This window comes from Vombatus ursinus, unplaced genomic scaffold, assembly GCF_900497805.2.
Source record: "Vombatus ursinus unplaced genomic scaffold, bare-nosed wombat genome assembly UNPS02014817.1, whole genome shotgun sequence".
Classification (NCBI taxonomy): Eukaryota; Metazoa; Chordata; class Mammalia; order Diprotodontia; family Vombatidae; genus Vombatus; species Vombatus ursinus.
The window spans coordinates 149,536-160,473 of NW_020954595.1; positions in this window are offsets into that span (position 1 = coordinate 149,536).

Below are 10,938 nucleotides of genomic sequence, written 5' to 3' on the forward strand. Positions count from 1 at the left end.
ATGAGGGAAAAGGAGAAGAACGTGACACAGTGGATAGATTATTGACTCGGGACCTCTACTTTCCAGAAAACAGCCCTTGTAACCTGACTCTGACTCTTACTAGCCGTGTGACCCTGAGCTTCCTCATCTGTAAGAAGGGGCTGTGGGGGTACTGGTGAGGCTCACGTAGGATAATGTGTGTGTCTGGAAGTTCCTTTTGCACTGCTTGGGCTCTGACCCATTCTCCTGCTCTCCAAAGGGAAGCTGAGGAATCCACTGCTGGAGACCAAGACACAAGTCCTGAGGACTTCTTAACCCAGACCTGGGCTTGATACTCAGAGGCTTCCTGCCGGAGAGGAGAGGGGGAGGTGGGGGAGGTGGGCTGAGCTGGAGGCAGGGCTAAGGATGCCTCAGCCTTGGGGGACTGGAGGGCTAAGCTAGGGAGGTCAGCTGGTGTGGGTAGGGGGCTCTGCATGCCAAGGCCTGGGCACCGTGGCTGGTAGGAGGCTGAGGGGATTAGGAGAATGGAATTTGGAGGCTGGCATGCTGGGGAGGACTTGGGAGGCTGGAGCCTAGAGGGCATGTTTGGGAGGCATTAAAGGTGTCCAGCCTCAGGGCAGTGGGGATTGTGGGGCCAAGGGAGTGGGCCTTCACAGTGAGGGGCTCAGGAGGCCTAGGGAAAGGCTGGTGTGTGGCTCTGAGGGAAAACTGACCAGTGCTAGGAGTGAGTGCCCCAGCTCTACTGACTCTAGTGGGAGCTTTGCAGTGCAGCCCTTGAGGCCTTCTCTCCTGGACACTCTGCCCCTCGCTGAACACCCCAGCCTCCTCAACTCTCCCACCCTTTGGCTGGCCTCCCCCTCCCTTGTATTTACCCCCAGCCCCAGAATTCCTGTATTTATGGCCCTGACAAGAGGGGCTTTCCTTAGGGTGGGGAGCTCTAGCCCTGGTCAATAAAGAGGGGCAGGGGGCTTGGACACTTGGACAGGGCTCTCTGTCTCTCTGCAGAGGATGCCTCTGGGCTGTAAGAACCAGGCAACTGGGAGGCCCGGCCAGCGCCATGACTTTTCTAGGAGTATCAGGAAAGCTTCTGGAGTCTGAGGGCCTGGGTTCAAATCCTGGCTCTATATTTGCTACCTCTGTGACCTTGGGCAAGTCACTCCCTTGGGCCTCAGATTCCCCACTATAAAGTGGGGGAGGGGGATTGACCCAACCTTATGTCAAGACAGTAACAAAATTCTCTCATTGGTTCCCTTATCCTCTGCAAGGTGGCTTGGTGGATAGAAGTTGAACCTGGAGTCAGGAAGATCTGAATTCAAATCCCGCCTCAGATATTCTCTGGCTGTGTGACTTTTGGCAAGTCACTTAACCTCTGCCTGCCTCAGCTTGCTCATAGAGAATGAAGATGAACAACGATAAATGGGGCTAATAATAGGGCCTGTCTCCCAAAGCGGTTGTGATGCTCAGTGAGATCCCGTCTGTAAAGCGATTTGCTTAGAGTGCGACGGAGCTCTTCACTATTACTGTTGATTTCATTGGCACAATCCCATTCCATCATCGCATTCATCTGCCACACGCAGGGGACACATGGGCGGTTTCCTGTTTTTTGCTCTTATGAACAGAGCTGCTAGGAATCTCCTCTTGCAGATGGGTCCTTTTTTTCTTCCTGTCAACAATGTCCTCAGGGCGAAGCCCTTGGAGTGAGAACACTGGGTCAGGGGGCCTCTGATTGTATAAGACAACACCACTTTCCAGAAAACAGCATCATTTCCCAGCTATCCCAGCAGCGGCATCCCGAGTGTGCCCTGCTCTTCCATCACCCCCATTATTTGAGAGTTTGAACAGTTTCTGCAATGATCATTGAATAGACCAACTAAGCAATCAGTGAAGAAACAGTTACTACCATGTCCTGGGAGCTGTGCTATGCCCTGGGGCTTCAAAGACAAAAGCCGCTCTCTACCCTCAAGAAGCTTACATTCTAATCACTGGTTATTTGAACAGCTTCTTTTGAGAATTCTCGTCCCTTTGCTGGGACCACTAATCTTTGGCTGGGGCTGAGGAGAATGGATCACTCGGAATTTCTTAGGAGGGTCAGTCTTATCAGGGTCTCTCCCCATAATTACCTGTCATCCCTTCCCTCTGAGATGACTTTCAATTTATTCTTTAGGTATCTAATATGTACGTAACTGTGTGTTGTCTCCCTTATGGACTGTGAGCTCCTTGAGGGCAGGGACTATTTGTGACTTTCTTTGTATTCCCAGCACTTAGCATATATATGCCTCACATATAATAATAATAAACACGTAATAAATGCTTGTTGGCTGACTGTTAGACCACTAAAGAGCCTCTGGGTCCACTTCTGGGCTCTGCCCTTTAGGAAGAATATGGATAAGCTGGAAGGAATCCAGGAGAAGGTGATCAGGCTGCTAAGTGGACCCCTGGAAGCGTGTCACATTGAGGAATGAGAGAACGAATTGGGGATGTTTAGACACTGGCATCTATCACCTCCAGGGTCAAGTGTAAGGTCCTCGCTTTGACTTTTAAAGTTCTTTATATCCTGGGTCCAGATTTCCTTTTCATTCTTATAACATGATTCCTCTCCTCATAATCTACAGTGAGGCAGCTGGTGGTATAGTGGATAGGGCACTGGCTTGGGATCAGGAAGATGAGTTCAAATGTGACCTCAGACTACTAGCTGTGTGACCTTGGGCAAATCACTGAACCTCTCTGTGCCTCACTTTTCTCTTTTGTAAAATGGGGATAATAATAGCACCCACCTCCCAGGGTAAAGGGCTTAGCACAGTACCCGGTACCTTCCTTCCTTCCTTCCTTTATTCCTTCCTTCCTCTCTCCCTCCCTTTCCCTTCCTCCCTTCCTTCCCCTCCCTCCTTCCCTCCCTTCCTTCCTTCCTCCCTCCCTTTCTTCTTTCCTTCCTTCCTGTCTAGTATTCTTCCTGATCTCTCGCATAGCATGTTATCTCACATCCCTTTGCCTTTGCACTGGCTGTGCCCCATCCCAGCAATGCCTTCCCTCATTTCTGCCTCCATGCCTCGGCTGAAGCACCACCTCCCTCCCCCAGAGACTGCTCACTTTGCTCCTAATATCTTCCCTGAGAGTTACTTTGTATTTATTTTATATACATACTTAACGTTGTGTCTCTCCCCATAGAACGTAAGCTCTGTGACAGATAAGAAGTTCTAGAGCCGTAGTTTCTGGGTAATCATTTGATTAATTATTGCTAGTGGATCATTAATAAAAGGGACCAGTGGCACTGTCAAATGCCAAAGACGATCATGGCGGCTTTTTGATACTTACATGCCCTTTGAAGAGTGGGTGCTCCCAACAGAAGGCAATCAGCTCTGATTGGTTAACAATTAATAAGAATGAATGTTATAATGAGAGGTAGACCTATTCTAATGAAGCATTGGGGGAATGTGACTGATTACGTCACTGTTACTCCCGGACCACCCCCAGCCTTGGGCAATGTAGACAAAGGATTGACCCCCCCCCCCCCAGCTTGAGTAGAACACAATGGGCCAGAATTCACCCAGACTAGATTTTTTTTGGTAAGGTTTTTCTAGTTGGGTGGGGGGAAGGGGGGGCAATAACTCCACCTAGAAAAGGTGGTCTAGGTGGAGTAAATTTTTGGGCAAGGTCAGAGATCTCCTTGAAAGACTGGACTTTGAGAAAATAGAGAAAAGGAAAAAACCCTGAATCTCCCCAATAATTGGTTTTCAACAATCATTTCTCTCAGCTCTGTGAGGATAGGGGCTTTTTGGCTTTCCTCTTTGCATCTCTAGGGCCTAGCACACAGTAAGTGCTTAATAATTGCTGTGGATTGATCAGAAAAGATAAGCCTTAGGGGAAAATCTGATGAACATCTTCAAAATTCTGAAAGGTGGTTCTGTGGGAGAGGGATGACCTTTCATTCATTTGGTCAGCAAACATTGATCCAAAGAGTCCAATATGCTTGGCACTGTACTAGGCTCTGGGAATGTGATGACAAGAGCCCACTGGGCCCTGCTCTCGAAGAACTGCCATTCTAATGGAGAGAAACAAGTACAGAATCTGCTTGTCCCCCTAGGGACAAGACTCAGAGTAGCAGACAGAGTTAGGGGACATGTATGTATTCTGCTCTATATGAGGAAGAATTTCTTAATGCATACAGCCATCCAAAGTGGAATGGGCTGCCTGGCGTGGGAGGGAAGGACTGAGCTCCCCATTATGTTGGAGCTTGGTGATCACTTCCTAGAGTTGAAGGTTGGACTAGATGTCTGCCCTAGGAAGTTCCTTCTAGGTGTAACATTCTGTGACTCTAAAACCCACAGAGGGCTGCTGTATGCAACAAGAAATTAGGGATGAGAGCAGCTGGTAGACCATGGCCAATTCTGAGAGAAAAGAAGAACCCAGGGAAAGTTAGGGGGTGGGTCATTGTAAGATAAGACAAAGGGGTGACTTGGGGTCACCCTGAGACCCAGATGTGTCCCTAGTGCAGGAGAGATGAGGAGGTTGTAGGTGATGACTGGCCTCTTTAGGAATTCCCCCTTCTCAACTAATGTCTTTATTACCCACTTCTGAGTACCCAATATCCTCTAGATCTTCATCTTGCACATGGTAGATGCTTGATAATGTGTAATAATAATAGCGAGCATTTATATAGTACCTACACGTGACAGGCACTGTGCTAAGCTTTTTACAATTGAATGAATGGGATAGAAGGATCAATGGAAGATGCTTTTTTTTTTTTTAAAGACTGGGGAGACCTGAACATGTTTGTGGGATGATGAGAAGGAGCCAGAAAAGAAAGAGGAACAGCAGAATCAGGAGAGATAGGGAAGTCAGTGCTGGAGGAGGAAGGAGGAAATGAGGTCAAGGGTGGAAGGTGGAGGGATGAGTCTTAGTGGGTGTTAGGGACACCTCTGCCCCTGAGGCTGGAGGAAAGGAAAGGCGCTAAGGGCATTCATTTCTTCCCACTCCCAGGGAGCTTGGAGGCCGTGCTCTGCTGTGTGCTGGCAGTGTGCGCTGGGGCGGCTGGTGGCAGCTGGGCGCTTGAGGAGAAGAGAGTGTGTTTGTGTCTGTCTCTGACCGTGTGAGCCTTTGTGGGTCTCTGGGTGGTTCGGATGCGAGGTTCCTTTCAGTTCCATCACCTATACACTTATGACAGAGGTTCAGGATTGGGGAGGAACTGCCGGGCAGTCTGGGAAATTCTTTGGTATTTCACTAACTGAGCAAGATCTGGAATTCCTGTGAAAACACATGTGTTGCTGCACATCTCCCCCACATGCCATTCTCTCCTGCCCAGTTTTCTCTTAAATTGTTTCTATTCTAGTATGCCTGTCTGCCTTACCCAGGGGCTTGCTAATTCTTATTCTGTCTTTTGTCCTTCACTGACCCTCAGACCTTGAACCCCTGGGGAAGAGACACTCCAACCTTCCCAGTTTTGAGAGCCCATCTCTCCCCTGTCCTCTGGCAACACTGGGAGGAGTGAGAGATTGCTGGGGTCTCCCAGACAGACAAATAGACTGACAGAAAGATTTGGGTGGACTGGTGGGCTGACAGATAGATGGATTAACAGCCAAACAGATGGACAGATGGATTGACCAACAAAGAGCCATATGAACTCACAGACAGATGGACAGACAGGTGGGCCGACAGAAGCAGGTAGACTGAGAAGTTCAAGGCTAGCCCTGGTTCTCAGGCTTGGGGAGTTCAGCTGGATATTCCGGGGATGCCATTATCCTTCATTTATTAGTTTTGTTGGCTTCTGTCATTTCCTCGTCTCCTGTCCCCCGTGAAAAGGCAGAACTAGGATAGATGGCTACAGGATGGAGAAGGCCCAATTATCCCTGCTTCCTGGCCTCCCTGCCGAGCCGACCTCCTCCACTGCCCAGCCCCCTCTCCAGTTCAACGCCATCTCCCTTCTCGGGTTCCCTTCTCATTCCAGCTCTCTGCCAAGCTCTTGCTCAGCCCAGTCTCCTTCCCCTTTCCCCACCTCTCCCCCGACATGGAAAGACCCATAGTGGTGGGCCTATAGAGACTTGGAGATGCAATAATGCAGACTGAGAACACGGGTCATAGATTTAGAGTTAAAGGGACCTTAGAGATCATTTAGTTCATTTTACAGGGAAACTGAGGCCTCACAGGGTCAAATGACTTGTCCACGGTCATCCTGGGCCTCTGACTCCAGACACCGTGTGCCTTACACTGTGCCACCCTCCTTCCCAAATAGACAGAGATGCGGAGACACGCAGATATGGGGAGGGAGAGAGACAAACCAGAGAGACAGAGTGACCCAGAGGGAAGGACCCAGGCAGGGAGTGGGGAGGCACAGGATATGCCTGTGGGATTGCACAATATGCCCCAGGGGACACATGGTCACTCGCCTGCTTGGAAGCCATGTCTCTTCCCTCTCCACAATAGCGGGGTGCCAGGGTTTCTTCTTCCCATAGCAGGTGCCTCGCCTTGCTGAGTTCCTCCAGCCTAAGCTGGCAGCTGCCTCTGGGGATGCCAGGCGAGTGAGTTGGCATGAGAAGGGAGGGCTTCTCCATGTTGTCATTGGCTTGAGCCAAGAGCCTTCCTCAGCCAGGATGCCTGGGCTGAAATCCTCCAGCCCCACTGCCTGCCCAGGCTAGGTCAACCAGCCCTAGGGTGCCAGGCTTCAGGCCCCAGGTAGCCTTCAGTGCCCCAGGGCAGAGACTCCAGACCTCTGGCCTTTGCCCAGTCTCTCTGTCATCTTCTATTTTTTCTCTCTCACTTTGCTCTCTGTCTCTATCCCCTGAATAACCCTGTAGCCATTGATAAACTGGGCCTTGGGGTTGAGGCCTATAACATCAGCAGAGACTTCTCCATTGTCTCAGAGCTGAACGTGAAACCTTTTTGTCCTTTTCTCCCTGAGGGAGAAGTCCCTAGGCCCAGAGCCCTAGGCCCACTGAGCCACCTAGCTGCTCTGGGGTTAGGAAGACCTGAGTTCAAATCCAGCCTCAGACACCTATTAGCTGTGTGACCCTGGCCAAGTCACTTAACCTCTGTGTGCTTCAGCTTCCTCAATAGTAAAATGGGGGTAATAATAAAACCTATGTCCAAGGGTTGTTGTGAGGATCAAATGAGATAATATTTGTAAAGTGCTTAGTACCGTGCGTATGGTAGGTGTTATATAAATGCTCACTCTCTCATTGATTTTTTTTTTTTTGTTGGAGTGTGTATCCACTCTGGAGGTATGTTATTAGATCATACGTGTGTCTGTTTATGTGTATGTGTCCTAGCTGTGTGACCACGTGAGGTGTGTGGCCATCTGTGTGCCTGTGTGTCTCTGTGTGCATCTGACATGATGGTCTAACTGTGTGTGGATGTCTTTGTGTTTGCATCATGGGTGCAGATTTGATATTCCCTGAGGGAATATCCTTGCAGGGCTGTGTGGTCAGACACCGGAGCCTTGGGACTAGAGGTAACTGATATTCAGAGAAAATGCTAAGCTAAAGGTGGACTGGCTGAAAGGTAATCTGAGGAGGGAGAGTGGGGGGCCAGCCAGTGAGGTCAGGAGAGGCCTGCTGCGGGAGCAGCCCCACCCCCTCCGTGGGCACTGGAGCGGGGGAGGGGAGAAGGGGAGACACAGGAAAGTCCGATTCTTGGGGAATATATATATATGTATATACACATATCCTTTTATATATGGGGAGAAAATCCTGGACTGTGGATTAGGAGCTGCAGAGGACTTTAGTAATCACGAAACTAATCTCCGCGTTTTAAAGAAATTGGACATGCCCAGGGTCAGGGGTGGGATTCAAACCTGGGTTTTCCCGATTCCAAACCTAGCACTCTATTCAGCATAGCAGGCAGAGACTGGACTCAGGCACTGTCTTCACTCTCTCTTCGTTTTGATCTCTCTCTGTGGGTGTCTCTGGATCTGTCTCTGTGTCTCTCTCTGGGTCTCTACTGCCACCTCCCCGATCTCTTCATTTGGTACCATGGAAAGGACACTGGTTTGGGGATCGAAGGACCTGGATTAGAATCTGGGAACTCGGTGGGGAGAAATTGACATCTTTATTTTCGTGAATTTCAAACTAAAATTTAGCGCTTCCATCAGTTCGTTAAACCGATGGTTCCGAGAGGGGCTGGTCCACAGGCCTCCCCAGACTGTCATGGATCGGGGTGGGGGTCCCGAGGCACAGAAAAGGTGAAGGATTCCAGGCGGAGGTGATCTCCAAATCTTCCCGGCTCCTGTCCTATGAGCTCAGGCCTTCCTCTGGGTGTTTCTTGGATTTGGAGCTTCTGGGGGGGCCTTGGTTCCCAGTGCCTGGCACCGTGTTTATTGATTATCGATGGCTTCCTGCTCTGCCTGCCCCACCTGGCCTGCCTCTCTGTGTTGGTCCCTAGCTCTGTCTCCCCGTCCCCTTCGCTCACTCTCTGTCTCTCTGAGTGTCAGGGACTTACAAGGCTGCTGACACATCTCAGTGGTGCTTCTGATGCCTTCGGGAGAGGGGTGGCAAGTGCTGCTGACGTCTGTCTCCCAGACATCTTTGCTTCTTGCCAAGTCTCCCTCTCCCAGCTGGCCTCTTCTCGCCCACATGCCTTCCCTTTGACATGGGGACCAGGTCTTTGTCATTCCCAGAAACTGAATCTCTGCTTTCCCCAGACACAGACCACAAGGCCCTGGGGGAACAGTTACCTCCGGCTTTCGAAATGCCGACATTTCCCAGGTTATTTTCACCCTCCTTGCTTGGACTCTGGGTGTTTGTCCTGACTTCCAAGTCTATCTGCCGACTCTGATAAGCCTTGTTCTGGGAGGGTCTGCAGGGCCCAGACAGGGAATTGCCATGTTGCTTTGCCTGCCGTGCCCAGTCATAATGACCGGCCACCTCCATACATGGAGTCCTTTGGGCTCTGCAGCCCTGTGAGGACAACACTATGGATATTACTGTCCCCATTTTGCAGGGGAGGAAATTGAGGCCTGGAGTGATAAGTGCTTTGTCCAGGGCCACGAATCCTTACCTTTTGATCTCATGTCAGCTCTCTGTCCACTGTGGGGGCAGGGGGGTAGCCCAAACACCTTGGCTGAGATGGATGTCCTCCTTCTGTTTTTAAGATAGAACATGACATAGCGGACCAGCAGACTAATTAAAATCCTGAATCTGTCCTTTACTAGGTGAATGACGGGCAGCTAGGTGGTGCAGTGGCTAGAGCCAGGTCTGGAGTCAGGAAGACCTGAGTTCAAATCCATCCTCAGGCACTCCCTAGCTGCCCAGGGTCACACAGCTAGTCAGGGCCTGAGGTGGGATTTGAACTCAGGCCTTCCTGACTGCAGGCCCAGCGCTCATTGTATCCACTGTGAATCAAAGGCTGCCCCTTGACCCCCTCTTTGTAGAATCCCTGCCCTTAAGACTCAGCTAAAACAGCACCTTCTGTAGGAAGCCTTTCCTAACCCCAGCCACTTTGCCCTCCCTCTGGAGCTGCCCTGTACAGAACTGCTTCACGTACTTTGTATTTATCCACCGCATACTGCTGCTCTCCAGTCCTTATGTTTCCCCCTTTGGATTAGTGAGCTCCTTATAAGGAGGGAATTGTTCCATTCATACTCGTATCCGCGGTGCCTAGCACACACTAGGTGCTAATTAAATGCTTGGTTTTTCCTTGTGTCATAAATACAGCAAGGTGAGGTCCTTCATCCCTGGCTGAGCTCTGGCAGGCCCTCAGCCCGTCTTCCCCTTGGACAATCCAGGCCAGGAGGCAGGAAACCCTCTATCAGGTGTTTCTTATAGACATCACCACCTGTAGTGGTGCTTGGCTTGCCCCATCAATGCCCTCATTATAGTAGAATTTGCAAGGGTACATCCTGAAAGAAAATCATAGGGACTTTGAGAACCCATGAAAGCATCTCTGAGAAATGCCCAGCAGGGTGGGGAGTGTTCTGGACGGGAGGTCACGGGACCTGGGTGCCAGCCCTGGCTGAGTCTCTCACTACCTGGGTGATCTGGTGTATGCTGGGACTTCCTCTCTCCTTCTCAGTTTCCTGAGCTATAAAGTGGTAGGAAGACGGGGGCAGACAATCTGTAAGATCTAGCCCTCATCTACTATGCTGCTTTCTCCCTGGCACTCAAGGCTTGCCACAAGCTACGTATCTTCTCTCCATCCCCTCAACGCCTTGCACTCCTCACCTCGCTGATCCCCAAATACTGCTCATGGGCCATGCTGGGGAACGTGGAAATGGCTGGATCTGGTGTCCCTGGGCTTCTCCAAGATGGAGTCCAGCCCTCTGGACTTTGTGAACCTAAAGGTACCGTCAAAATGTCAGCTGTCATCAGAGTCAGTCCAGCCAGCCTGCTGCTGGCTCACCTCCCATCGACTTAGAGCCTACGGGCAGAGTTGTCTGCATATTGGGTCTGGCCCCCATTAGACTGTGAGCAGCTAGAGGCCGGGCACTGGCTTTTGCCTTTGTATTCTCAGCACTTAGAACAGTGCTTAATAAATGCCTGACTGATGGCCTGGTGCTCTTCTCTGTTTATATTCCCTTTCTCCTTGGCCACAGTGGGAGTGTGTGTGTGTGTGTGCGTGTGTGTGTTTGTGTGTGTGTGAGTGTGTGTATGTGTGAATGTGTTTATGTGTGTGTATGTGTGTGTGCGCGCGCGTGTGTTTATGTGTGTGTATGTGTTTGTGTGTGTGTGCACGCGCGTGTGTGTGTGTGAGTGTGTGTATGTGTGAGTGTGTTTATGTGTGTGTGTATGTGTGAGTGTGTTTATGTGTGTGTATGTGTTTGGGCGTGAGTGTGTGTATGTGTGAGTGTGTTTATGTGTGTGTATGTGTTTGTGTGTGTGTGCATGTGTGTGTTTGTGTGTGTGTGTATGTGTGTGTTTATGTGTGTGTGTGTCTTTGTGTGTGTGTGTGTGTGGCGGGGGGAGCCTCAGGAAATGCTTGTAACTTGCTCAGCCCTATGAAGGAGCTCCTCTCCAATTTGTCTGCATCTCCTGG